We start from the raw sequence: 24,430 nt of genomic DNA on the forward strand, positions 1-24,430 counted from the left end.
AAAATAAATAAATAAAAATAAATAAAAGCTTGACTCTCACAACACACATATTAAGCTAGGAGAGGAGAGTTCCAAGCCTGGACAGAGCCTTGCCACGGGGCATGAAATTGCTGAAAATTTATGGCAAGAAACCAACAATGTCTTCTTGAGAAAAGGATTAGGCTGGGTGCCACACAAACAAATCTGCTGTTTGCCCCTTTCTCCTTGGCCCATTCTAAAACTTGGAAGCCAATCCAGGAAGTTTACTCAACTCTGAAAAACTGTGCAACTGGCAAACAATGCTCCTCTAGCTTGGAGAGCCAGTCTTTCAGGTTCCACATTGTGTGAAAACACCCCCAATTCCATGGCAAACAAGGAAACTGGAGCCAGTTTTCAACTGGCTGCCAGCTGGCAAGGGCCAGTCTTGAATTTATCAGCCAGCAAAGGGGGAAAAAGTAGTTTAAGGATGGGGTGTGATTCCAGGCAGCCGAAAGCAAATAGGGAGTTGTGCATTCACACTGTAATTGGAAAATGTATTTCCTGGATGGCCATTTGATTATTCCTTCCCAACAGGCTGGTCTTAGCAGCTGTTCTACAAGGGTCACCCAAAAAGTAATGCACCACATTTTTTTTTGGCCTGCAGTATTGGTCCGAATGCGAAACTTTAGATATACATTTTTTGAATTGTCTGGAATTTTTTCAGACAGATAGTGTAGCTGCAGCAGTGTTTTGAAATGGCATTTGTGAATGATGTATGTTACAAGCAGCATGTCGTCGCTGAATTTCTCACTGCGGAGAAAGAAACATTCACAAACGTTTCTGTACAGTTTATTGGAGAATCTGCAGTGGACAGAAGTATGGTTAGTCCCTGGGCACAGAGAGTGTGGCCATTAGAGGTGATTCACACAGTGCAGAAATGGCTTCATGCCAGAACAAGGAGTGGTATCAACAGGGCATACACACCCTTGTGTCTCGCTTGAGGAAGGTCATAGGATGGGACGGAGATTACCTGGAAAAATAGGGAGTGTAGAAAAACATCGTTCTTTTTTGTGTGTAAGTTTCATTGCATTCAATAAATAATTGTTGATGAAAAATGTGGTGCATTACTTTCTGGGCGACCCTCGTATCAAGCAAATCCAGCCTAATGTGTTCAGGTACCGTGATGAGAATCAAGCATTGCCCTAAATTGATGTTTTTCAACATTGGCAACTTTAAAGATGTTGGGGGGTGGGTAAAGTTGCATGCAGCCTGGGGAATTCTGGGAGTTGAAGTCCTAAACAAAATAATATCATGCTCCAAATTGTAGCATGGCTTTATATGTTTGGATTGGCTGGATTTATATGTTTGATTGGCTGAATGTGAGCGACTGTTTTTTTTTTAAGAAATTGGGGTTTTAGTATGTTTTTAGATTTAGATTTCTACATGTTATATATTTATTTTTTGTTGTGAGCCACCCTGAGTCTGAGGTATAGGGTGGCACAGAAATTTAATAGATATACAGTGGTACCTCCACTTACAAACTTAATTCATTCTGTGACCAGGTTCTTAAGTAGAAAAGTTTGTAAGAAGAAGCAATTTTTCCCATAGGAATCAATGTAAAAGCAAATAATGTGTGCGATTGGGGAAACCACAGGGAGGGTGGAGGCCCTGTTTCCTCCCAGGAGATTCCTAGAGAGGCCCTATGGAGGCTTCTCCCCATATTTTCTAGCCCTGTTTCCTCCCAGGAGATTCCTAGAGAGGCCCACAGAGGCTTCTCCCCACCTTTTCCAGTCCTGTTTCCCCCCAGGAGATTCCTAGAGAGGCCCCACGGAGGCTTCTCCCTGCCTTTTCCGGTTACAGTTTTGGAGGCTCGGGTTTGTAAGTGGAAAATGGTTCTTGAGAAGAGGCAAAAAAATCTTGAACACCCGGTTATTATCTAGAAAAGTTTGTAAGTAGAGGTGTCTGTAGGTAGGTAGGTAGATAGAGAGATAGAGAGAGAGAGAGAGAAAGAGACAGACAGACAGACAGACAGACAGACAGTAGTCTGGGTTTCTCTCATAAGCAGTTTCGTGTATATGGGGAGTCCTCACCTTCTGACCACAATAGTGACCAGAATTTCATTGTGATGAAAGAGAAGTCCCCTGAGAATAGGTCCAAAAGATTGGGAGACTAAACCTCTGGTCCTGGTGACCGACCTAAGATTGGGCCCTTCAACATTATCCTGGGACATGCCTTCATTCAGAAGAGATTTTAGGAGAACAGAATAATAGAGTTGGAAGGGACCTTGGAAGTCTTCTTTTCCAACCCCCTGCTCAAGCAGGAGACCCAGACAAATGGTTGTGCAGTCTCTTTTTTTAAAACCTCCAGTGATGAAACAACCTTGTTTCTGTTCTTTCTTTTTTTTTGCCTTCCATCTTCCTTAGGGTTAACATTTTGCATTTAGAGGAAAGGAAGATTGCTGAGAGCATTCCCTTCCAGCCTCTCCATAAGGAGTCCAGGAGAAAGACAGCAACTGCATGGAAGCAAGAAAAATAACATTTTCCTTATTTGATTCCCACAATGCTCAATTCTTGATTTAATCTGAGGTCAATCTCAAGCTCCTGTGTTCTACTTCTTTTTATTGCAACAGTTCAATTGTGTGTGGCTGTTTAGAACATCCCGCTGATTTCATGAGGACTTTTATACATACCGATTTGCAATCCTTCCTGTAACTAATTAACTTCTTCCACTTGCTTGGCCCGGTGATCCACCTGTCAGCTTTTACCACAAAAAAGCTACAATAAACAGCAACCTCAGAGCAGTTGCCAAACCTCTACTGGTTTTATTTTGTCAAAACAAGAAAATAAAAGTGGTCAATGGTTATTATGCATTTGTTCTCTTTAACAGAGAACTTAGGCACATAAAACAGGAATGAAGACATATTTGGCTTCAGAGGAACGAGTTCACCTGATCGTTTTCTGCTTGTTTTAAAACAGTTTTATTTGGAGTTCAAGGAATGTACTTAGCAATGGTTATACTGTTAATGGTAGATATTAAACTTCTAAAAATACCTTATTTACTTTCTAAAACAAAAAGTCCCAGACAGCTGAGATTTGTGAGCTGAAATGTGCTGGGTTTCCTTTAAATAATTTTATTGACATTCTAGGATTATCTGTTTCATTTTCTTGCCATTAAAACACAAACTAACCCTATTTGTATCTTGTTAGATTGTAACCTTTCAGCTTTGGTATACTGTAGTCACAATGCAGCTTATTTCTTGTCATTCTTACGGAGTACAGTGTTCCCTCGATTTCCGCGGGGGATGCGTTCCGAGAGCGCCCGCGAAAGTTGAATTTCCACGAAGTAGAGATGCGGAAGTAAATACACCATTTTTGGCTATGGACAGTATCACAAGCCTTCCCTTAACACTTTAAACTCCTAAATTACCATTTCCCATTCCCTTAACAACCTGGAGGCTGTTGGGGCCTGGATGGGTGTCAACAGACTCAAGCTCAACCCGGATAAGACGGAGTGGCTGTGGGTTTTGCCTCCCAAGGACAATCCCATCTGTCCGTCCATTACCCTGGGGGGGGGAATTATTGACCCCCTCAGAGAGGGTCCGCAACTTGGCCGTCCTCCTCGATCCACAGCTCACATTAGAAAAACATCTCTCAGCTGTGGCGAGGGGGGCGTTTGCCCAGGTTCGCCTGGTGCACCAGTTGCGGCCCTATCTGGACCAGGACTCATTACTCACAGTCACTCATGCCCTCATCACCTCGAGGTTCGACTACTGTAATGCTCTCTACATGGGGCTACCTTTGAAAAGTGTTCGGAAACTTCAGATCGTGCAGAATGCAACTGCGAGAGCAGTCATGGGCTTACCTAGGTATGCCCATGTTTCACCATCACTCCGCAGTCTGCATTGGTTGCCGATCAGTTTCCGGTCACAATTCAAAGTGTTGGTTATGACCTTTAAAGCCCTTCATGGCATTGGACCAGAATATCTCCGAGACCGCCTCCTGCCGCACGAATCCCAGCGACCGATCAGGTCCCACAGAGTGGGCCTTCTCCGGGTCCCGTCAACTAAACAATGTCGGTTGGCGGGCCCCAGGGGAAGAGCCTTCTCTGTGGCGGCACCGGCCCTCTGGAACCAACTCCCCCCGGAGATTAGAACTGCCCCTACTCTTCCTGCCTTCCGTAAACACCTTAAAACCCACCTTTGCCGTCAGGCATGGGGGAACTGAAACATCTTCCCCTGGGCATGTTTAATTTATATATGGTATGCTTGTGTGTATATCTGTTAGTATATGGGGTCTTTTAAATCTTTTAATTTTAAATTTGTTAGATTATTTATGATTTGTTTCCACATGTTGTGAGCCGCCCCGAGTCTTCGGAGAGGGGTGGCATACAAATCTAAGTAATAATAATAATAATAATAATAATAATAATAATAATATACTCACCATTATTACTGTACTCACCATTGAATAAGACACTTAGTGATCCTGATATTTATAAACATAATTATATTTATTTGCAAAAATTATTAGTTTGGCGATGAAGTATGATGTCATCGGATGGGAAAAACCGTGGTATAGGAAAAAACCGCGAAGTATTTTTTAATTAAATTTTTTTTTAAAACCGTGATATAGGCTATTCGCGAAGTTCGAACCCGCGAAAATCGAGGGAACACTGTACACCAATACAGTGAACCCTCGATCATCGCGAGGGTTCCGTTCCAGGACCCCACGCGATGATCGATTTTTAGCGAAGTAGCGGTGCGGAAGTAAAAACACCATCTGCGCATGTGCGGCCATTTTTTCATGGCCGCACATGCGCAGATGGTGAAGTTTGCGTGTGGGCGGTGGGGAAGACCAAGGGAAGGTTCCTTCAGCCGCCCAACTGCTGATCTGCTCGGTAGCGCGGCAGCAGCGAGGAGCCGAAGATGGGGTTTCCCCTTTGCCTGGGCAACGGGGAAACCTCATCTTCGGCTCCTCGCTGCTGCCGCGCTACCGAGCAGATCAGCTGTTGGGCGGCCGAAGGAACGTTCCCTGGGTCTTCCCCGCCGCCTCGGATCCTCGCTGATGCCCGCCCGCCGTTTGCCGCTCGTCCCGTTCGCCCACCGCTCGCCCCGTTCGCCCGCCGCTATCGAACTTGCTATCGAGCCTGCTAATGAAATCCAACCCGCAGCGGCCCTTTCCCTCTCCAGGCTGCGGGAGGGGTCCGGAGAACAATGCCTGGCGCCGCGCTCCCGGCTGGGCTTTTTTCCCCCATTTCCCCTCGGGTGGAATTTCAGACCCTCCGCCGGTTGGATTTCATTAGCAGGCTCGATAGCAAGTTCTTCCTCCCTTTAGAAAGCCCCGCAGCCTCCTCCGCCCGGCGAGGCCGCCAGCGAGGACCCGCAAAGCCGCCGCCGCCGCAGCGAGGCCAAGCCGCCCGCTCCCACGGCACGGGCTCCCAACACAGCGCCGCACAGCCCGCCCTCGGCGATGCCTCCGCGGATCTGCAAGCCCAGCCGAGCGACGCCTCTGGTCTGGGCGAAGGCAGTGGGCAGGCCCCGCCGCAGCAGTCCCCGCGGGCACCGCGCGCCAAGGGCCGGCCAGGCCGCCGGCCAACAAAGGGGCTCCCTCGCCTCCCTCGGGCAGGTTTACAAAGGCAGCGCGGCAACTTGGAGCCCAGCACGCCCCGCAGCCCTCGCCTCGCCCGCCCCCGCCTGGCCGGCGCTCCGGCTACCCCCGGCTGAGGAAGAACCGAGTAGCCCCCGCCCTCCCCCGCCCGGCTCCCTTCAGCCCCCCGGGGCCAAGCGGGCGGGGGGCGGGCGGGACTTCGCCTGTCTCCGCCGCCCGCATCGCCCCTCCGGCGGGCCGGCCTCCCCCGCCCGCCTCTGCTGCAGCCGCCGCCGCCTCCCCGACTGGCACAAAAGGGCCCCGCCCGCCCCGCCCCGAAGCTTACCTTGCGAGTTTTTGGCTGCGGGGGGAGAAGTAGGACTTTCCTAACTCCCTCCCCCCGGTCGCCGTTTGCTGCTCGCCCGTTCACCTGCCCGCCATCAGGACCGCCGCGCACTAACTTGATGACGGCCAAGCCGTCCCAGATCGTGGGGAGGGGAGCTCTTCTCCAGCCAGGGGACGGCGAGGCCCTCCCAATGCCCCACGCTTGGAGCCGGAGTGAGGCCACTTCCGCCTCCGGATGAAGGAATCTCCTCAAACTCAAAGCCTGTATCCTGCCGCCCGGTTTACCCAGGACACGAGCGGTGAACCCACCACAGCCACCTCCGTTCGGGCGAAGGAATCCCTGGGCAACGGGGAAACCCCACTGAAACCGGGCGGTTTGGACTTTCCATTCCTCCAAGTCACTTCGCCGCTCGTGTCCTGGGTAAACCGGGCGGCAGGATACAGGCTTTGAGTTTGAGGAGATTCCTTCATCCGGAGGCGGAAGTGGCCTCACTCCGGCTCCAAGCGCGGGGCATTGGGAGGGCCTCGCCGTCCCCTGGCTGGAGAAGAGCTCCCCTCCCCACGATCTGGGACGGCTTGGCCGTCATCAAGTTAGTGCGCGGCGGTCCTGATGGCGGGCAGGTGAACGGGCGAGCAGCAAACGGCGACCGGGGGGAGGGAGTTAGGAAAGTCCTACTTCTCCCCCCGCAGCCAAAAACTCGCAAGGTAAGCTTCAGGGCGGGGCGGGCGGGGCCCTTTTGTGCCAGTCGGGGAGGCGGCGGCGGCTGCAGCAGAGGCGGGCGGGGGAGGCCGGCCCGCCGGAGGGGCGATGCGGGCGGCGGAGACAGGCGAAGTCCCGCCCGCCCCCCGCCCGCTTGGCCCCGGGGGGCTGAAGGGAGCCGGGCGGGGGAGGGCGGGGGCTACTCGGTTCTTCCTCAGCCGGGGGTAGCCGGAGCGCCAGCCAGGCGGGGGCGGGCGAGGCGAGGGCTGCGGGGCGTGCCGTGCTCCAAGTTGCCGCGCTGCCTTTGTAAACCTGCCCGAGGGAGGCGAGGGAGCCCCTTTGTTGGCCGGCGGCCTGGCCGGCCCTTGGCGCGCGGTGCCCGCGGGACTGCTGCGGCGGGGCCTGCCCACTGCCTTCGCCCAGACCAGAGGCGTCGCTCGGCTGGGCTTGCAGATCCGCGGAGGCATCGCCGAGGGCGGGCTGAGCGGCGCTGTGTTGGGAGCCCGTGCCGTGGGAGCGGGCGGCTTGGCCTCGCTGCGGCGGCGGCGGCTTTGCGGGTCCTCGCTGGCGGCCTCGCCGGGCGGAGGAGGCTGCGGGGCTTTCTAAAGGGAGGAAGAACTTGCTATCGAGCCTGCTAATGAAATCCAACCGGCGGAGGGTCTGAAATTCCACCCGAGGGGAAATGGGGGAAAAAAGCCCAGCCGGGAGCGCGGCGCCAGGCATTGTTCTCCGGACCCCTCCCGCAGCCTGGAGAGGGAAAGGGCTGCTGCGGGTTGGATTTCATTAGCAGGCTCGATAGCAAGTTCGATAGCGGCGGGCGAACGAGGCGAGCGGCGGGCGAACGAGGGGAGTGGGGGGCGAACGAGGGGAGCGGCGGGCGAACGAGGGGAGTGGGGGGCGAACGAGGGGAGCGGCGGGCGAATGAGGCGAGCGGCGGGCGAACGGGACGTGCGGCCGCCGAACGGGGCGAGCGGCAAACGGCGGGCGGGCATCAGCGAGGATCCGAGGCGGCGGGGAAGACCCAGGGAACATTCCTTCGGCCGCCTAGCAGCTGATCTGCTCGGCAGCGCAGCACCAGCGAGGAGCCGAAGATCTTCGGCTCCTCGCTGCTGCTGCGCTGCCGAGCAGATCAGCTGCTAGGCGGCCGCTCGAGAGCAAGAGGGGGAGAGAAAGAGAGAGAAGGAAAGAAAGAGATGAGAGAGGGAGGAAGAGAGTGTGAGAGAGGAAGAAGCAACATAGAGAAAGAGAAAGAAAGATGAGAAAGGAAGGAAGAGAGTGACCTGATTGGGTGGGGAAAATCGCGATATAGTGTTCGCGAAGATCGAGATGGTAACAATTGCTGAAAAATCGCGATATAGCGTTTTCGCGAAGATCGAGATCGCGAAACTCGAGGGATCACTGTATAACAAAAGCAAGATATAACATTGAACAAAAACAAATAGATAAACCACTAAAGGGGAAGAGAGAAAAATTGCATCAATTGTTTTACTACAATTTGGACTGTACTATGTTTTTCCACTGGGCTCCAGACTTCAAATCTTGCTGTTGCAATAGTGTATCTAAGGCAGTGATGGTGAACTTATGGCACAGGTGCCACAAATGGCATGCGGAGCCATATCTGCTGGCACGCGAGCTGTTGCCCCAGCTCAGCTCCAACGTCCATGTGAGTGCTGGCCAGCTGATTTTTGGCTCACACAGAGGCTCTGGGAGGGCGATTTTGGCTTCCAGGGAGCCTCTGGGGAGATGGGGAGAGTGTTTTTACCCTCCGCTGGCTCCAGGGAAGCCTTTGGAGCCTTGGGGAGGGCAAAACACGAGCCTACTGGGCCCACCAGAAGTTGAGAAAAAGGCCGTTTCCAGCCTCCATAGGGCGTCCGGGGGGTGGAGGAAGCTGTTTTCACCCTATCCAGGCATTGAATTATGGGTGTGGGCACTCACGCTTGCATGATAGCACACATCCACGCTCTTTCGGCACCTGAGAAAAAAAAGATTCACCATCACTGATCTAAGGGGTATCCAATCTTGGAAATTTTATATTCTGTAGGCTTCAACTCCCAAAATTTCCTAGGCTGCCATGTTGGCTGAATAATTCTGGGAGTTGAAATCCACAAGTCGAAAAGTCACCAAGGTTAGAAACCCTCAGTGTACTTCAAATGCCCATAAGCCCCTAAAATATAATTGCAATATAATCAAACATGAGGTTCTGGAAAGCCTATAAGATCTCACTCTGATCCCAGATCCAGCAGGTCCCCCTCCTTCTGGCCTATGGGCTTTTCCCACAAGCCTTAGGATAGGGTGAGAATGGGGTTCAGGGAACTGCTTTAATATTGTTTATTTCTGAATATCTGGGGATGAGCCATGTTGGATGTTAGCTTTTGTGTTTTTTACAGCCTTTATTGTTTTATGTTTGCTTAAGAGCTGCTCAGAGTCAACGTATGCTGCATAAAAGGTGCTATTTACATCAAAGAGAGAAATCAATAGGTAAAGTCAGAAGAGGAAGTCGGTCAGCAGATAAGCACCAACCTCTGGTGGTGAAGAGCAGGTAATCTGTCAGGGAATTGTACCGCAGGTGTCCCATGCGGACACAAACTTGTAGTTTAATATAATTAAATATGCTTTGCATCTGCATTTGCAGCAGACAAGATAGTCAGGCAAAACAGGAGCATCCTGACCAGTATTGGGTTCCTACCAGTACAGCCACACTATAGTGTGGCACTGTTCCCTGTAGGCTGCGCGCGTGAGCGTGCGCGCACCCCAAAATACCGCCCCGCGCACCCTTTTCCATGGGCGCGCAGTCCCCATCCCCCTGCCAGCCCACGGGGGGGCGGGGAGGCGCCGGCAGTAGAAGGTGCTGCCCCCGCCCGATCCGCTCCCTCTCCTCCTCTTCCGCCGAAAGAAACGCGCGGAAGCTGCGAGTGGCCTCCTCCCCCCCCCACCCAGGAAAGATTTGCAAGAAAGCAGCGTGTTTAAAAGGCGCGCTGCTTTCACGGAAAGCAAACCCGGCTTTCCTGGCTGGCACAGGGCTTTCCTGCTGCTCTCCCCCGAAAACACAATGGAGGTCCAGGATGACAGGCGAAGCGGGGTGGAGCAACGCGAGACTCAAGCTGGTGGCGGAAGACCTCCGTTGTGTTTTCGGCTGGGGGGGGCAGGAGGACCTTCCTGGCTTTCCCGGGCAGCTGGCTTGAGCCTTGTACCGGTCAGCAAAGCCGGAGACGTGGAGAGAAAGGAAAGAGAGGGAGGGAAAGAGGAGAGGAAAGAAGGAGGGAGGGAAGGGAGAGAAAAGTGAACGAGAGGGAGAGAGAAAGAGAGGAAGAGAGGAAGGAAGGAAGAGATAAATATAAAGGGAGAGAGGGAGAAAGAGAGGGAGGGGAAGAGGGGAAGGAAGGAAAAGAGAGAGAGAAAGAGAAAAAAGTAGAAGGAAGAGAGAAGGAAAGAAAGGGAGAGAGAGAGAAAGAGAGAGAGAGAAGATAGGAAGGAAGAGAGAGTGAGAGAGGGAAAGAAAGAAAGAGTGAGAGAGGAGAGAGGAAGGAAGAGTGAGAGAGAGTGAGAGAGAGGAAGAAAGCAAGAGAGAGAGGAGTGGAAGGAAGAGAGAGGGAGAGAGAAATGATAGAAAAAAGGGGGGAAGAGAAATGAGAAAATGATTGAGGCAGAGAATGACAGGAAAGAGAGAGAAATAGAGAGAGAAGTGACTCTTGATTTAAAGCATATGGTAAAAGCACTTAAATAATAACAGGGAAAAAAACCCAGCCCTCACCTGTTTTTATTAATAGTTATGTTTTTGGATTTGCTGGTTGTTTTAGTTTTAATAGTAATAGAGTTTGGTTTTGTTTTATTATTAATTTCTTTTAATAAAAAAGTAGAGATTTTATTTATTTATTTATTTATTTGTTTGTTTGTTTGTTTGTTTATTTATTTATTTATTTCTCTATGCCGCCCAGTCCCAAGGGGACTGCCACTCAGACACTATACTTTTCCGCTCACCCCGGAAAAAAAATTAGAGGGAACATTGTAGTGTGGTAGCAGAAATGGAGATGCGCATGCATCTACATGTCCCCAATGGGTGCACACGTGCAGCCACATGAAATTCGGCTTCTGCACATGCGCCAAAAGCAACATCTCACGTGAGGATGCGCGTGCGAGATTTCGCTGATTTTCTGCACATGTGAAGAAGCAAAGAAATCACCGAAAATTGGCAGAGTCTTGTGTGCATGTGTCCTCATATGAGATTTCACTTCTGGTACATGCGCAGAAGCCGAATCTTGTGCCGATGTGCACGTGTGTGCCCAACAGATGCGCGCACGCCCATACTGGTCACCGGGAGTGCACTGGTAGCACCGGCAAAGAGGACCCCCCGCCTGATCCTGACTGAGGTGAATCACAGGACCCACAGAAGAAAAAGGGAAACACCCCCTCCCCACTCAAAACAACCAATCACAGTGCAGATTGCCTCAGGCAAGAGCTAGCCCTCTCCAATCAATCATGTGTATAAGAACGGTGTGTACCACTGTACCACTCCATTGTTCCAGCTAGAAATTTAAATATTTTAACATAATCGTTGACTTACAGCTCTTCCTTTAGCAACTGTTCAAAGTTACAATGGCACTGAAAAAAGGCAGCTTATGACTGGTCCTCACACTAGCCAGATCTAAGCACCCCATCAACCAGATGCAACAGCAATATTTGTTTGTTTATTTGTTTGTTTGTTTTTCTTTGTTTGTTTTGTCAAGTACATATTGGAGGTATGTAAAGATATAATAATATTCATATACATGATACTACTAAAAAAAATAAGCATTAGGACAGGGGACGGAAGGCATGCTGGTGCACTTATGTACATCCCTTACTGACCTCTTAGGAATCGGGTGAGGTCAACAGTGGATAGTCTAAGGGTAAAGTTTTGGGGTTAGGTGATGATTCTACAGAGTCAGATAGTGAGTTCCATGCATTAACTACTCGATTACTAAAGACGTATGTCCTGCAGTCAAGTTTGGAGCGGTTTACATTATGTTTGTATCTGTTGTGTGTGACGTAGTTTGCCTTAAGCAATAGCAATAGCAAAAACTGGGCAGTTTTCCATGAGTTCATCTCAAGCACTTTAACTTACAAAATGATGGAGAGCTTCTTAATCCATTTGAGAGAGAATAAAAATCTATAAAACTGTGTTTCTCAAACTTTTGGAGTACTGTATAGTCTTTAGGAGAGTTATATACATATAGCAATAGCTTTTTGACTTATATGCCACTTCACAATGCTTTACAGCCCTCCCCCTAAATGGTTTACAGAATCCGTCTCTTGCCCCCAACAATCTGGGTCCTCAGTTTGACCCATCTCAGAAGGATGGAAAACTGAGTCAACCTTGAGCCGGTGGTAAGATTTGAACTGCTGAACTTACAGCTAGCAGTTAGCTGAAGTAGCCTGAGTGCTGCATTCTAACCGCTGCAGCCCGAAGGCCGTGAGTTTGACATCGCTGCTCTAAATTGTAAGTTTAATTGAAGATTACGATTGTACCTGCCATCCATAAATCACCCTACCATTCAAATCCTGAGATATCCATTTTTAATACAATATTCCAGGTCACCAAAATTTTTATGCTTTGCATTCACGTGGACTAAACTTCTGAAAATCAGCACCATTAGAGGAATGTCAGAGTTTGCAGAAATAAAAAGAAGGAAATTAAAAAGGGGTGTTAACTTCCCTTTAATAAGAGCAAGCTCATGAGAATTGAGCATGCTTCGTGATTACAAAATGCTGAGTCCGTCTAGGTCAGTGATTTTCAACCTTTTTTGAGCCCCGACACATTTTTTACATTTACAAAATCCTGGGCCACACCACCAACCAAAATGACACAAAATGACACTCTAAGACACTCTCCTCTCTTTTTCCATCCCTGTCACCTCCCCCCCTTGTGTGTGTGTGTGTGTATAGACACTCTTGAACCATTTCCAAAAACAGGTGAGGGCTGGGGGGGGTGTTTCTCTCTTATTCTTTGGGTGCTTTTTATCATATGCTTTAAATCAAGAGTCACTTCTCTCTCTCTTTTGTTTCTCTTTCCTCTCATTCTCTGCCTCAATCATTTTCTCATTTCTCTTTTATTCTCCCCTTTTTTCTCTCATTTCTCTCTCTCTCTCTCTCTCTCTCTCTCTCTCCCTTCTTCTCCTTTTCTCTCTCTCTCTTGCTTTCTCTCTCACACACACACTCTTGCTTTCTCTCTCTCTTGCTTTCTTTCTCTCTCACACTCTCTTTCTCTCTCTCTCTCTCTTGCTTTCTTTCTCTCTCTTTCTTTCTCTTTCTGTCTCTTTCTTTCTCTCTCTCTCTCTCTCTGTGTCTCTCTTTCTTTCTCTCTCTCTCTCTTGCTATCTCTCTCTCTTGCTATCTCTCTCTCTTGCTATCTTTCTCTTTCTCTCGTACATCATACTGGCAACAGCGGCATCGGGCAGTAGCCACGGGGAGGCGGCAGGGTGGTCGGCTGCGAGTGGAAGCTCCAGGGCGGAGGCACCGACGACGACGGCTGGACGTGTTGCTGGATGCCGTACATGCTGGCGCTGCACTGGACATGGGTGTGGGGCTGGCACCTCTTTCCTGGCCCAGCCAGCAGGCCAGTGCCAGCCCCGCAGCATCAGCATGTACCATGTCCAGCAACACGTCCAGCCGCCGCCGTCGGTGCCTCCACCCTGGAGCTCCCACTTGCAGCCGACTGCCCTGCTGCTGCCCCATGGCTACTGCCCGTTGCCACTGTTGCCGGCATGATGTACACTGTTGCTGACCACTTGCAGCCACAGCCCTGCGGCTACTGCCCGGCGCCGCTGCTGCCAATGCCCTCCTGCTCCCGCTGCCGGCACTCTCCCGCCAGGGCCCAAAGCTCACCTGCTGCCACCGCCAGGGAAGCTCCAGCCAGGTGAGGTGCTGCAGCTGCCGGAAAACTTAGAAGGCCTGAAGAAGGAAGCCCAGCTTCCGGTCTCGCAACTTTTTGCTCTTCACGCCCTCAGAAAAAAGTTGTGAGTCCAGAATCTGAGCTTCCTTCTTCGCGGCACACCTGACCATGTGTTGCGGCACACTAGTGTGCCACGGCACACTGGTTGAAAAAGACTGGTCTAGGTAAGTGTCCAGTTAGTCCCCCCAAAAAAAGAAATGCTTCAACTGCAACTTTTCCTTGTGATTCCCATTTTGAAGCATATTAAACATAAATCTATTTGCACACATCAGCAGCCACATGGTAATGACTAAGTTATTTATTTATTTCTCCTTTTTCACTTTCATCAATCAGCAATGTGTTAAAAAAAATTCCCCCACCCCTTGTGGTCTGTTTATTGACCAGGCTGCATTTTCCAACCAACTTGCAGCACGTCTGGCAATATCAAAACTGCTGATGAATCAGCAGTGTCAGAGCCAAACCAGAATTTTCTCAAAGTGGGGGAGGGAAATAGCATTTTTTTTCAAAAGTTGCTTAAAGTTTTCCCAAAAAAACCATCTTTTCTTTTTTGACATTTGCATTTCTGATGCAAAATTTCTAATACTTCCCCTGGAAATATAAAGTATTTATCCAAGTGCTTACTAAATAAGAATGGTAAAAATAATCAGGAGTCCGGTACAGCCTTTTCTGACTGGTGTAACCAGTTTCATTGAGAACATAAGCTTCTGTGTGGTTCAGCTTTGGATGGACAGAGAGGGCTGGACTGATGTAAGCTTTAAATTGGGGTGAGAAAAGGGAGGGATAGACAGGCTGATGGTGCAGAGGCAGCTTATACGCGATCCAGATTTTAAAATAATTTATTAACAACAGTAATATGTTTAAAATTCAATGCCTTTGCTGAGACCTTTTGAGATCATTTGCAATTTTTTGATGTATGAATTCAGCCACATCTCCATTCAACAGGGCTTTTAAACTCCCAATCTGCCAAAACAATTGCTTTGAAGTAGTTATAATGTTAATCACAATGATTTCTTCAACAACTTTCAACCTAAAGAAAACTGACATGGGAAATATAGGCAAAATTCCTGATCCAAAGAAATGTTTTTTTAAATGCTCTGTCAAGGCAGGGGTGAAATTCAGCAGGATCTGACAAGTTGTGGAGAACTGGTAGCAGAAATTTTGAGTACCATATTTTTCAGAGTATAGGACACACCTTTTTCCTCCCCAAAAGAGGCTGAAAATTCAGGTGCATCTTATACTCTGAATGCAGCTTTTTTGCAAAGCATTTTTTTCAGCCCTAAATAGGTGCTAACAATCTTCTCAGCTATTACCTTGCAGATTCTTTCATTGTTACTCTCTACAAAGAATGTTTTCCAAGCCCTAAGTCTTTGCAATGTTTTTTTCATTGCTCTAGCTTACTCCAAATGTTTCTTTCCAGCCCTAACCAGGTGCTAACAATGTTCCCAGCTCTTAGCTCTTTCATTTTTGCTCTTTGCAAAGAATATTTTACAAGCCCCAATTTTTTTATTTTTTATTTTTCTAAATTGCTCTACTTGCTTTGAATGTTTCTTTCCAGCCCTAACCAGATACTAATTATTTTCCTACCTCTTACCGGCTTGCAAGCTCTTTCATTGTTACTCTCTCTGAATAAGGTTTTTTTTAAGCCCTAACCAGGGGATAAAATGATGTGCTGAAGCTGACCAGACTAAGGATGCTAGCCAGATGGATACCTGCAAGCAGATTCTTTTCCCTATTTTCCTCCCCAAAAGCTAAGCTGCATCTTATACTCCCAAAAATACGGTAGTTCAGAGAACCAGGGAAATATCACCTCTGACTGCCCCAGGGTGGCAATGGGGATTTTGCAGTATCCTTCCCCTGCCACGCCCACCAAGCCATGCTCACAGAACGGTAGGGGAAAATGTAGAATTTCACCCCTGCTTCAAGGGAAACGTAGCCCCCCAAACCCAGCCTTCCACTTCTTATGATGTCTGTTGGATGCCTGTGTGCTTTCTCTTATGCAGCTCTCAAGCAAACCATTTCCCTTCCCCCCCTACCTAAAAGCAGCCCTGACTACTCAAATATTTAACCGAAATAGGATAAGCTCTTGTGATATGAGGTATAAAGGACAGCTTGTGTGTATTTGTGCCATCAAAATGGTAGAGAATCCAAATATGAAGAGTCTTATGTTTGCCCACCCTACTGCAAACACTGACCTGGGAATAAGTCTCACTGAACTCAACAGGGTTTACTTCTGAACAAACAAAGATAGGACAACATAGATTTTAAATCTAATTTTTAACATCAAAAGCCTGCAGTCTCAACTAATCTGATTTTGACCGTTACGAATTGGTAGTACACAAAGATATAATAATGATATTGGTACTAATAATAGAGAAACATTGGGACGGGACAGTAGGCACGCTGGTGCACTTATTCACACCCCTTACTGACCTTAGGAATCAGGTCAGGTCAACAGTGGATAGTCTAACGGTAAAGTTATGGGGGTTAAGCGATGATTCTACAGTCAGGTAGTGAGTTCCATGCATTAACTACTCTATTACTAAAGTCATATTTCCTGCAGTCGAGTTTGGAGCGGTTTACTTTAAGTTGGTATCTGTTGTGTGCTCGTGTGTTGTTATGGTTAAAGCTGAAGTAGTCGTTGACAGGAAGGACATTGTAGCATATGATTTTATGGGCTATGCTTCAGTCGTGTTTAAGGCAGTATAGTTCTAAGCTTTCTAAACCTAGGATTTCAAGTCTAGTTGCACAGGGTATTCTGTTGTGAGTGAAGGAGATTTTCAAACTTGAGAACTTTATGGTGTGTGGACTTCAACTCCCAAAATTCCCTAGCCAGGCTTGAGAAACATTGTTCTATCATAAAGACCTGCTGAGCTGAAGTGCTGAAAGTTAAAACACTGTTAAGACCGTGAGACTATCATAGTAGCACAGTGGCTAGAGTGCAGTACTGCAGGATATTTCTTCTGCCTGCCGGCTGCCTGCAATTTGGCAGTTAAAAATCTCACTGGGCTCAAGCCTTTAATCCTTCCGAGGTGGGTAAAATGAGGATCCAGGTTGTAGAGGGCAATAGCATGACTCTGTAAACTGCTTAGAGAGGGCTGTAAAAGCACTGTAAAGCGGTATATAAGTCTAAGGGCTATTGTTATTCCTACGAGGCATATCTTTCAGGTGTCAGGGGAATTATAAATGAGCAGCTGAAAGACCAGGATTACTCTTTGATAATTCTGCATGGTTTTATCTTTCCATTTTCAATGTGTTTCTTTTTCCAGTCTAAACTGTTCCATTTCTAAATGTGTCATAATCAGGAATGGATTCCCGTATGTTTGTCAGCCAAACTCACTCCATTATCTCCTGGCATCTAGATCTGCTAAAATCTTCTTCTCTAATCAGCATGGCTAACTTTTGCAAAATCTTGGGATTCCTTCCAGCAAACACAACCTGCACTCTCCCCTCTTATTTCAAAACATTTTAAGGTTTTGTACCAAACCCACAAGGTTCAGTATGGCAACAGATTAGGCAAGTAGCTCAATTTTCTTTAATTGCTATAAAAGTTCAGTTCTAGATCATGATTAAAGTATTTATGGGTAAAAACATACTATTTAATTATTTCCTGTTTTAAAAGTAATTAAAGATCATACTAAGGTACTAGAGAAGGAAGGACAATAAAAAAAACTATTCAGTATTCAATCAATAGTCCATAAACTTATTTCTGGGTTTGCAGACTGGATTTATGCAAGATCCTAGCCCATACTGTAATTCTTCAATATTAAACTCCACCCAAACCTACTCAAAGGCACAGTGTGTATCACACAGAAGTCTTGGACTTACAGCCACAATTGCACCCAAAATTTATGTTGCCAAGTGAGAATACAGTTTTGTTCCACTTTATGACCTTTCTTGCCAGTGAATCACTGCAGATGTTAAGTTAGTATTGTGGTTAAGTGAATCTGGTTTCCCCATTGACATTTCTCTCTCCCCCTCTCCACAGCCTTGCCCATGCATGTAAATGAAGTTTTTGTATTTCCCTGAGAAATCCCCAGGACGTAACCCACACACTTTTCCACAGGACTGGGTGTGGTTATGCAGCAGTGTTTCCAACATAACAACTCATGAAGCACAACATCACATGACAGAATCTGAGTTTCTGCAAAATTTCCGAAAAGTTTCTGCAAAATTAAATAAGAAGCCAGTCCAAGATCATTTGCTTACTTGAAGAGTTCCAATGTCACTTTTAAAAATCATGCTGCATCATTCAGACAATCCTTCCTATTTTCCTCTGCTGCCGGCCATGCCTGGTATTTCCGATTGAACCAATGTTTGTTGTGCAACAGAAATGTAAAAGCAAAACAGAATTTCTGCATTCTGGGAATACATAACCCTCCCCGTATTAAAATTCCCCACAAATATGAAGTAAATAACTGATAGATATGAACAACCCCATAGTATACAAAGTATACTATAGTGTTACCATCTTCACAATTTAACCCCGACAGTATAATACAACTACTAACAAGTGAGAGTTCTTCAATTATAAGGGAAACACAAAGGAAAATAATCTAGTGAAATGTGCTAGTGGCAAACACCTAATTTTATACCCTGCTCAAAAAAATAAAGAGAAAACTTAAACAACACAGTATAACTCCAAGTAAATCAAACTTTTGTGAAATCAAACTGTCCACTTAGGAAACAACACTGATTGACAATCAATTTCACATGCTGTTGTGCAAATGGAATAGTTGTGCAAATGAAATATTCAATGAGACTACAGATCTAGGATGTGTTATTAGTGTGTTCCCTTTATTTTTTTGAGCAGTATATTAATAGTAGGAGGGATTTTCTCATCTTTTGAGAGGAAAAAATGGAGATGAACAAGAAACAGGATGCATAAGAAAGAAATATCCATACAGCAGGGCTCCAGAAGGAAAAGCTCCAATTAAAATATCCACTTCCAGGTTTGCAAAGCTCCTTATGCAAATGACAGCCAGTAATTACACAACAAGCAGTTCAAATATCCCAACATTAGAACTTCCAAACTGATCTCAAGTAAAACAAACCAGGCATTCTTTCAGGGCTAAAAATCTCTACCTGTATCACCTATGAGAACGCTTCTTAGCAGCGGCTGTGACGTATGAGACCAATTTAGGAATACAGTACTGATCCTTCAGCGATGTGCACCATAAAGTTGACATGTCCTAGCCGGCCTGCAGAGGCTCCTAGGTTTCAGGGTTGCTTTGCTCTGAGCTTGTCAAATCCAAGATCCTAGTTTCATGATTGGTACGGTCAGTACTTGAGAGCATTCTCTCCATCTAGGGGTATACAGTACTTGCCAGCTAAGGATACATTACAGGCATGCAAAAAAAAAAAGCAATCGCCATTCAGCAAAGTTACTGTATTACCAAACCAGCATTAATTTTTAAAGTAACACAAGTCTCTTTTTTTTGTGGGGGGGGGAGATTGCCATATCAGACTCAAGCGGGATTCTAAATGATGGGGGATGATCATCCTTAGCATTTCCTGGTTTTTTGAAGAAACCAAGATCCTTTCTTAGTTTCTGCCCCAGGCTGCTCCCCACCAGATTTAATAAATAAATATTGCATTGCTGCTGCCATAAAGCGGGTTTTTATGGATTTATATTTGTTATGACTTTTCTAATATTGTAAAGTCACCCAGGTCAGTCACCTATCTGCAAGTGGGGTGACCATAGGCACTGTTTAATAATTAAACAAATTTCTTTGCAAGATGGTTTTTATTATTATTGTCCCCAGTTGTGTATTACAGCTACACTACCTTTAACTTGCACTGAAAATTGGGATGGCAGCAGGTCTCTTGTAAGAAAAGTTTGTTTGGCTTTCCACCCTGTTGTTGATTGAATTCCAAAGCCAGAGAACAAAATGCACCCAGATAGGATCCAAGAGTCCAGATGTTCCCCAGGATAAATTCCTCAAGGCAAACCCGATGCAATTTAGTTTTTGGCTGGAATTTGGTGAATGTTGTAAAACTCAAAAGTGGTAAGGGATAATAAACCTTTTGCAATCAAAATAAGGAAGATGAAGGAAGATGGCAGGAGCAACAGTAAGAGCTCAATCAGCTGATTTGGGAAGGTAAACAGTTGTTTCTTCCCAGTATGTATTTTTTACCCGTGGAAAAGGGAAGGGAAAAGAAACATTTCTGTGCTGAGCAAGGCGTGGACCATCAAGGGCCCAGTGGCATTTTTCCCACCATTGACAAATTTTAGGAAGAGGCGCAAAGCTTTCATAGGCTGCAGCTCTTTTTACCAAACGCATGGAGTGCTCCATGTATGTGATGGAGCCGATGCCATTTCGTAAACAATGCCAACAGGAAAAGCCTCCCTCCCCCAGACTCAACACCCCCCCAGATTTTTTTTTTTAAAAATTAAACAAATTTGGCCACCGGGTTACACCCACGTCCTCCCCAGCGTCAACGAACGCCCCCAAAAGAAGCAAGGGCAAACGCAGGGGGCCAGTAATAGCTCCCTGTCCCTTGGCAACTCGGAATCTTTTCGATGTTTGTTTTTATTTTGTGTCCCCCCCCCATAAAGCATTTTTTTTCTGCTGATTAATGGCCCCGGGGAACGTCACGCGCACCCGGGGCCGCTCGAAATGCAAAGTCATCCCAGCAGCCTCGCCAGAAAAGAAAAAAAGCAAAATTCAAGCAAGTTTCACAAGTTTCCTTGGGTTTGCATCCCCCCCCCCGTTCGGTGCGTAACTAAAAAAACAGGGAGCCGGATTGACTCCCCTCCGATAGGGGGAAATCCCCCCCGGTCTTTTTTTTTTTTTTTTCAGTCACGCTGGCCTCCTCTCCCCGCAATAATGTAGGAAATACCGGTACCAGCTTTGGGGAAGGGAGGGAGGAAGGAAGGAAGGAAGGAAGAGATGGTAGGAAGGCAGACAGCCAGACAGAAAAAGAAAGGAGGGAGGGAAGGAAAAAAAGAAGGAAAGGGAAAAGGAAAGAAAGAATTTAAAAAAGATTAAAAAATAAAAATATTCTCTTTTCCACAGACACCCCCTCCCTTTTTGCCCCCACCTGCAACGACTTTTGGAAAGGAGGGAATCCCCGCTTCTCCCGCCCCCATACAATGATGCGCATCCTTCATCCTTTCCAGCTGGCAAAACTCTTTCCCCACCCCCGGGATCCCACCTGGTCCTTGGCAAAAAAACCCTACCTTACCTTCTTCTCCCGGCAGGCCGGAGGGAGCCCGACGGCCGTGGGAAAGTTCTGCACTTCTTCTTCGCCCTTTTGAAAAAGGAGGCGGGGAAAGAAAAACACCCCCGGCAGTTCCGCGCTTTCCCCCCCTTGTTCGCCTTCCAGAGAGCGTCCTTCTGCCACCTGCTCCGGGTGGCCCACCTACCTCTTCTGACGTCACTCCGGCGCCCGGGGCCACGCCCCGTCCCGACCGCTCGCGGGCGTCATTGGCTAGCGGTCCTGCCTTTCATTTTTCCCTCAGGAGCCCGGCCTTCCCGGAGCTGGCGGGTGGCCGCAGGTGAAGGCGTGACGTCAGAGGCGAAGCGGGCAACCCTGGGTTTGTTTTCGTTCCCCCCCCCCAAGGAGAAACCGAGTTAAATGTCTGGCTCCAAAGGAAGGGCAAAAATCAGGAGTCAAGGGGTTTTTTGGGGGGGGGCTTGGTTTTTATTTTTTTTTAATCCCTCTCCTTTACGGTATTTGCTCTTGTTTTTCTTTCTTTTTTTAATTTACTCCAGCTTTTCTGCCATCTGCTCTCGTGGGTTGACAGCCTGGTGTGTGGGAATTGAGCCTTGATCTGCTAAGATGATGAATCCGGTTGCTTTACCTCTTTAATCCCCAGTTTATCTATGTGATTCATTCTATTTATTTATTTATTTTTGTTTGATTGGACTTATATACCGCCCTTCTCCGAGGACTCAGGCGGCTTACAACATATAAAAGTACATTACAAGATGATGATGATTATTATTATTATTATTATTTAATTAAATTTATATGCCGCCCCTCTCCAAAGACTTGGGGCGTCTCACAACATATAAAAACAGTATACATTGAGATAAAAATAAGTTAAAATTAAGAGTTACATTTTAAAAAGAAACTAAAAAGCCTATTAACATGCACACATCTCGTTCGGCAAGCCTACTATATATTCGTTGGCCAGGGAGTAGAATCTAACAACCCCAAGCTTGGCGGCATAAGTGAGTCTTTAAACTCTTATGGAAATATAAAACAATTCAAATACAATGTGCGTGGAGCAAAAAGTACAATTTTTGTTTAAAAAAGGACTGGCGACTGCTGTTTAGAACGGCAACAGTATGATCAATTCTCACTTCAGTTTTATCAGTTGAACTGCCTAGGTTTTGCTCAGGTAAAGAAAACTGGGTAATAAGTAATCACCTTTTCAACTTTCTTAGCATCTGTCCCATTTAGTTTACAGGGTCCAGTTGTTTTTTCCCTAATTCTGAAGCTTATTGTGCATCATGTGCCAAGAAAGGGGGGGGGCTGCTGTCTGCCAGCTTTCTATAGAGGGTGACCCAGACGAGGGCTGAGGAGACACTGGCCCAAGGTCACCTGGCTGGCATCCATGCCTAAGGGAGGATTAGAACTGGGATCTCCCTCCCAATTCCTAATCCAGTGATTTCATCACTGCACCTCACTGGCTCTCCGACAGCCAATATTAACGTATTAATTATATTCACAGCAAACTTACCGTATTTTTCGGAGGATAAGACGCACCCTTTTCCTCTCTAAAAGAGGCTGAGAATTCAGGTGTGTCTTCTACTCTGAATATAGGTTTTTTTCCCCCAACCCTAACTAGGTGCTAACGATCTTACCAGCTAACCCTAACCCTAACCCTAACCCTAACCTTGCAGGTTCTTTCATTGTTACTCTTTGCTAAGAATGTTTTCCAAGCCCTAAGTCTTTGCAGGGTTGTTTTCATTGCTCTAACTTGCTCTGAATGTTTCTTTCCAGCCTTAACCAGGTGCTAACAACGTTCCCAGCTCTTAGGGCCTTACAAACTCTTTCATTGTTACTCTCTCTGAATAAGTTTTTTTAAAAAGCCCTAACCAGGGGATAAAATAATGTGCTGAAGCTGACCAGGCTAAGGATGCTAGCCAGATGAATATCTGGTAAGCAGCACCTAACACTGAAAAGATTGGCTCAGATATATCCAAATTATAATCAATTATGCTGGAAGTGCAAAAAAGAACAGGGCACCTTTTTCCATCAATGGTGGTCATGCCCTGAAGCGAAAAAATATTGGATGCCAACCACAACAGAAAGTGGTTACAAGAAATAACCAATGTAGAAATTGAATGTACACCAGAGTTCTTTCTATTAGGCATTATTAGAAATTTGTATGAGAAAAATGTTAAATATTTGATGTTACACATTATAACGGCCGCAAGAATAGCCACGCAAAAAAATGGAAGAATCCCCAGATCCCCAGTGACAAGGAGATAATTTGGAAAATCTATGAATGTGCAGAAATGGACCGTTTGACTATGGAACGGAATGATCAAAAGGACTCAGATTACTATGCTATTTGGACGAACTGGTACAATTGGATACAAAAAAGCAATGCAAATCAACAATAAGTGATAGAATGTTATAAATGTACAAATGTGAAAACGAACAATATATCAATGTAATGTAAATATATGGATGTTAACCCACCTGAAAGTATTAGAAAGTAGTATATAAATATTAAAAATCAGTTTAAAAAAAATTTTTTTAAAGAATATTTGGTAAGCAGATTCTTTTCCCTATTTTCCTTCCCAAAAACTAAGGCATGTTTTATAATCTAAAAAATATGGTAAGTAGCCCCATTTAATTGGTTCCATTTGGTACCTGAAAGTAAGACTCACAGAGCTCCATTACGATCTTTATGCAGGGATACAACCACAACTATGCCCAAAATTTCCATTGCTAAGCAAGTGAAATGTTTTGTCAGTCTTTGCTTGTCTTGTTATTATGTTGTTTCTCCCCCCCCCATAATATGTTGCTATTTTTTCTTTGTTACTTTTAATATATTTAATCAATAGAAACTATTTAAACAAAATAAGAACCCAGATTATTAGGGGACAATCTGCTGACTCTGTAAACCGCTTAGAGAGGGCTGTAAAGCACTGTAAAGTGGTTCATAAGTCTAAGTTCTCTTGCTATTGCTATAAATATGCATCAGTGACCATGTGTCCGAATTTGGATCACACGATCATGGAGATGCTGCAACAGTCATACGTGTGAAAACCGAGTCATAAGTCTTTATTTTTTCCCCAGGAACTTCAAACAGCCAATAAACAAATGGGTATAAGTCTGGTATACTTTTATGGAAGGGGGAAGGATTTTGGTCAGCCTGCAAAACAGTACCAATGGAAGCCCAACCTCCTCTGCGGTTTTGAAAAATGTACGGTATTTGCTTCCAAAAATTTGCTTTTGTTCTCATTAATCTTGGCTCCCTTTGCAGGCTGTTTTTTCCGCGATCTCTCGGTTGTGTTGGCATGACACCTCTGCCACACTTAACGAAGCGTCCAGGCACTCAGCTCAGTTTTCTGCGGTTGCATAGTGTTGCAGGCCATAAATTAAGCAGAAGTAGCGTTGCAAGGGTGGCATATCCTCCTCAAGAAAATATAATAAGCCTCCTTTCCCCATCGCCTGCTTTCAAACATGCCTTTTAAAGCAAGCTTCTTTGGTCAAATTTTCCACCCCCATTTTTAGTTCAGTGGTGTCCGACCTTGGCAAGCTTAAGACTTGCAGACTTCAACTCCCAGAATTCCCCAATTAGTGCTGGCTGGAGAATTCTGGGAGTTGAACTCTGCAAGTGTTAAATTTGCCAAGGATAGAGATTCATATTTTGGTGTACAACACTGCCTCTGATGTCATTAAAATAATATTAAATTTTATTCTAGTTTATATAAACATTCAGAAGAAAAG

General features: G+C 46.3%; 1 protein-coding gene across 8 annotated transcripts in view; it reads right to left on the bottom strand.

Moving 5' to 3' along the window:
* Positions 1-20,907, bottom strand: part of EPB41 (erythrocyte membrane protein band 4.1) — a 175,484-nt gene extending 154,577 nt beyond the window's left edge. For 4 of the 8 annotated variants that reach the window (XM_070763854.1, XM_070763862.1, XM_070763848.1 and 1 more), the window contains exon 1: positions 20,702-20,868. The gene's annotated coding sequence lies outside the window, so the exon portion shown is untranslated. Of the gene's footprint in view, positions 1-20,696 lie in introns of all 8 variants that reach the window. The other 4 variants (XM_070763861.1, XM_070763864.1, XM_070763845.1 and 1 more) reach the window with 4 other exon arrangements.
* Positions 20,908-24,430: the final 3,523 nt, after the last annotated feature.

The sequence above is a fragment of the Erythrolamprus reginae genome, chromosome 11, assembly GCF_031021105.1.
Source record: "Erythrolamprus reginae isolate rEryReg1 chromosome 11, rEryReg1.hap1, whole genome shotgun sequence".
NCBI lineage: Eukaryota > Metazoa > Chordata > Lepidosauria > Squamata > Dipsadidae > Erythrolamprus > Erythrolamprus reginae.